The sequence below is a fragment of the Corylus avellana genome, chromosome ca10 (genome assembly GCF_901000735.1).
Source record: "Corylus avellana chromosome ca10, CavTom2PMs-1.0".
NCBI classification, from domain to species: domain Eukaryota; kingdom Viridiplantae; phylum Streptophyta; class Magnoliopsida; order Fagales; family Betulaceae; genus Corylus; species Corylus avellana.
In genome coordinates, this window is record NC_081550.1 from 4,452,253 (window position 1) to 4,457,684 (window position 5,432).

Sequence of the window (5,432 nt, forward strand, 5' to 3'; positions counted from 1 at the left end):
TAATATGCGACTCATTGCAAATATTGGAAAAAGTAATGTAAAAGTGTAAGTGAAGATTATCATCCAATATTCATAACATATTAGATCGTAGCCACCATTAAAACAATATTTTGGAAGAAATTATTAGTTTAAAATAAGTTATAAGCATACAATATTGGAGTGTATATACCGTAAATAATCACAATATTCATTTATGCGAAAGGGCTGTAAATGGTGAAAAATTACATGTTCAAGTGACATGTAAAAACAACATTAATTGTAAAAGAGAACAAATAAAAAGAACAAACAAAATAATTCGTATATATTACGAATTAATAACATAAAAAAGAAAAGGGGTTTAAGATAAAAGTTAGTAGTAATTTGCTAAAATAATTAGCAAAATTAATCAAAATTTTATTTACTCAAAATAAATTTAATTACTTAATTAGTTGTCAAAATGCCGTAATAGCCTCTCTTCATTTGAATTCTCCCATGATCACAATATATATATAATCTTTTATGAAAAAGTATCAATGTTAGAAGAGTTTTCGACACGGTGTGGGGTGCGCGCTCTTCGGGAGATGTACATCATTAGTTGGAAGTGAAACTTTCTCTTGCAATCTTAAGAGAATATGGTCTCACGGGAATGGATTTGTGGATTGTGAAGATTGATGAATATTTTTTACGTAATTCGTTTTTCGATCAACAAGCCACCCCTTGGGTTTAGGGGTGTTTGGGTGGCTGCGAGCCACCCCTAACCACCCAAGGGGTGGCTGCAAGCCACCCCTAGGTGGTTTGGGGTGGCTTCCGACCACCCCATAATGGTTGGGGTGGCCAGGGGTGGCTTCCAGCCGCCCATTCATTTTTTAAAATTTTTTTTAATTTTTTTAAAAAAATTTTGAAATTAAATTAATAAAAAATTATGATACTGACGTGAGTAAACGATGCGTTTCAACCAATCTAACGACAGTTAAAAATATTTGACGGTAAGAATTTTCTTGACATTTCGATTAACCTTAGGAGTAAATTGTCGAAAAAAAAAAAACTTAGAGAAATAAAAATTTTGGCGTATTGACCCAAGGACTTTAAATATATTTACCTTTTTATTTATATGTTACACTTACTATCAAATGAGTACATGTTAAATCTTACTTAAAATTGAATATCTTAAAAGAAAATCTTGAACTTAAAATTTAAAATTTAAAACAATGATTTTTAAACTAAATATTTAAAATTTAAAATGCCACATTTTAACTGTTCATCTTTGAACTCAATTTTTATTGAGCCCTTGCAGGGAAAGTCCAGTATTTTGGGATAAATGCAATTTTTGTCGCAATGGTTTAAAGTTTTGACAAATAGTTCAATTAGTTTTAAAAAGTGTCTAATTATTTTTTAGGGCAAGTAAAAAATATAAAGTGGTTTATATAGTTAGAAAATTTGACAAAATCCGTTAATGCATTAAATTGTAGTGGCTAAACCACTCTCATACCCTTGGTCGTGGTTTGGCAACCCCCTCTAATAGGATGGCCAAACCACTCCCATGCCCCGTGGATATGGTTTAACTATCCAAAAAATGGTAAAATAAAATAAAATTGACGGAGTATCAGGACCACCCCACTAGCCATAAGTGGTTCGGCCACTCCTTATGGCCAACCCGATTCCTGTAGAAACTCGAAAAGGTTGGGACCAAAAATATATTTATTACCAGTATTTTTACTTTGAGGCACGATAAAGTCACAACTTTAGCGAAACTTTTCTCTTATGTGGTCATTTAAAAAAAAAAAAAAAAAAATTATGAAGCTACAATAACATTGTACCTAGTCCTTTTTTTATTTGGTATTCTTTTTTTTTTTTTTTAATATCAAATAAAAAAAGGACCATGTACAATGTTACTGCTTCAGAATTTTTTTTTATTTTTTATTTTATTTTTTAAAAACATAAAAATTAAAAAAAAAAAAAAAAAAAAAAAAACTTTAACACATACGGTAAGAAATGGGACATAATTTAAGGACCCCTTCTGTTTTTTATATGCGGACTACAACACATTAATAATAATGGCACTACTTGTAATTATTTCAGTCGATTTTGAGATAATCCAGTGTAGTCACGATTTGTCAGGAAAAATGGCAGACGGAAAGTTGATTCAGATTCACACTGCGGCTACGTACGTTTGGCATTGAATAGAATTAGATTTAGAATTTCTAATCTTGGGGAGTTCTTGGAAAAATGGAAGCTCTTGCAATATCTATTTATTTTGTGACGGCTATGAAGTACGAACTATAAATTAGCAGAAAATAACTTAATTCAAATTATGTTGGCAAAAATTACAAGAAATTAATATTAAAATTGCAATTTTCAAAGAAATTGAAACGAAATGAAGAAGATATGTTTAGTAATTTTGAGGGGATCAACAAAATGCATAAATGGCCCTAACCCCAATAAAGTGGTGCACTAGAGTTTGGACAACTTTTCAGAATATTAATGTCTCAGAAACTTGCCTATTTTGTACATACATATAACATATGCCTACTGTCACGTACCAAATGGCCCTAACCCCAATAAAGTGGTGCACTCAAGTTTGGACACCTTTTCAGAATATTATGTCTCAGAAATTTGCCTATTTTGTACATACATATAACATAAGCCTACTGTCACGTACCAAATAGGCAAACAGCAGGATAACAGGACAACACATCAACAAAAATGGCCTCATTTACTATTAAGTTTATCAATTTTGGAAAATACTGTTATATTCAAAATTTATGAGGGAGTAGAATGTTATCAAAGTCAAAACATTTTTATTTTTATATCACATTATTCATTTTTTATATTACATTATTTACTTTTTACTATTATTCAAATAAAAAAAATCACTACAAAACATTTTTTTTTTCATTTTTCAATATTACCTTTTTACTTTTCTATACTAATTATTACACTCATTTTTTTCCTCACTAAACATAAACAATGCAGAATTGTTTGTTGAACACACTCTAATTATCACAGGTAACAGTCAGCCAAGAAATGAGAGTTTGGATTATTTGTCGGAAATCATTATGTTAAGAAATGAAATGAGAGCTGTATATATATTAGAATGATATCACCACTATAAATGATTAATATAATAATCTAATGCTATGTTTGTTTCAACATAAAATATTTTTAGCCGAAATATTTTTCTTGAAAAATGATTTTCTTAAAAATGTTTTTCGACTTTAATGCGTAGTGAAAATCACAAATATATTTCTTCATTCAATTATATTAAACTGTAAATTACGTTAATATCATGACCAGGTCCCAGCAGGGGCCCAATCGGGTCCTATATGTGTCACGACAAAGTCACAATCGGGTTGGTAATGTCCCGACAGTTCCCCAACTAGGTCGTAGCTGGGTCTATTGTGAGAGTAATAAGATTATCACACAAAGATTTTAGACCATAAACCTTGCAATCTATAAGTTAATGTTTACAATAAGTAATGGAATTGGGCATTCCATTTGATAAGGTTATAACACATTAGTCATGATGATCTATCTTGATTATGTGAAGGGTGATTTCGAATCACTATAATTGTTATTCCTTAAAATGACAATCCGAAACCACCCATGACACCTTCAGAACCCCACTAAGACTCGGTTAGGACATCGTCGGGACTCGATTAAGACACCTGATCGAGATATTTTCGTAATTTAAAGTTTTATATATATATATATATATATATTGTGATTTTTCGTACATTTAGGTCCCTCTTCGAGCTTATATAATTTGACTATGGTAACATGCTTTTATTTATTTATTTGTGTCATATTTTATTTTAAAACATAGACAACTGTGGGATAGTGATATGACCTTGTGTGAGACGGTCATAATTTGGCAGTACGTGCATGTCACATGCATCATTTTTTCCAATATCCATTTTAATGCCAACATTTAAAGAGGACCAAATCGTAATAAAATGATAGTACAAGGGAATAAATATCAATAAAAGCTTAAGGATGTTTTTGAAAAAGAGAGTAATAATTTCCACCTATATTTATATATATTTGCAGACTTGCAGCTGTGTTTTAGGATGAATCTGTCCTTTACAATTTACATTTACAAAAAGAACCCAATTATAGAGTACATCAATATTTATATTATTCAGCTTAACAAGTTTACATTCATAAAGAAAATGACCATGAAAAATTTAAGATCAAAATATGAATCGCACAAAGAGTAGTAACTAAGGAAAAAATAAAAAATAAAAAATTACTCAAACACCAAAGTCCTGATACACTCAAATCTTACTCTCACACAAAAGAGAAAGAATGATAAAAGAGAAAATGCTTTCTCTAATTCTCTACACCTTAGTGCATTACAAAACTTTTTAAAGCTAATAATTAAGAGTGTGTTGGCATTGTAATTTTCCAGATTAAAAGTGTAATTTAAAACGTTTGGGAGGATTTTTTAAAAAATTGTAATTTGAAAATTAAAATAAATATGCTTTTTCAAATCGCATGTAAAAGTTAAACTGCAATTTTACTATATACTTCAATTATGTTTTTTAAAATCACGTTTTCCTATCCCATATTTTTAAATCATACGTTTTAAAATCACAACTCTTAATAAGTGATAAACCTTTTAGGAGAAAAAAAAAAAAAGGGGGCCAAGATTAATGAATACTAAATTAAATTGTGATTTAACTTTTAAAATTGTTGTTTAACCATAAAATCATGCCTTTTTCAAAAATATATTCTCTTGTTTAACCATAAGATCTTTTTATGTTTTGAGACTAGAATTTTTTAAAAAACAAAAGAAAAGAAAAAATGTACTTTTAAGCAATGCATTTTTTTACATGCAAAATCACAAGGTTGGAAAATGAGTTGGGGTGTAGGCTGAAATTTGAAAAGAGGACCAAGTAGAGGTAGGGTTGGGCCCACGTGTGATTGACGTGAGGAAATAAAGCATATTGGTCTTGGCTGATTCTATCGGCTTTAAGTTACATGTGGTTCAAGTTAATTTGAGGGGAGTACGTTAGTAGGAAGATAATCATCATAAACTTAGGGCAGAAGTTAGGTCAACCACCATTTTTTGAATGCATGACATTCATTCAATCAATCGCAGTGGCCCCAAAACCACATAATCGGCTATTCAAACGCCCGTAGAACGTACTATAATATATATAGTCAATATATATATATATATATATATATATATATATAATCGAACCTAATATCACTACTTCATATTTTGACACAACAGGTCACATGAACTCTTAACGGTTTTATGAAACCGGAGAAAAAGAAAAAAAAAACATGTCAAGGCTATATATATATATATATATATATGTGTGTGTGTGTGTAAGAAATGCTTTTTTATTCTATTTTATTCTATTTTAATTTTTTATTTTGACGTATCTCCATTAAATTAACATACTTCATCTACTATTAGGGTTCGTTTGGACCCTCGAGATGCT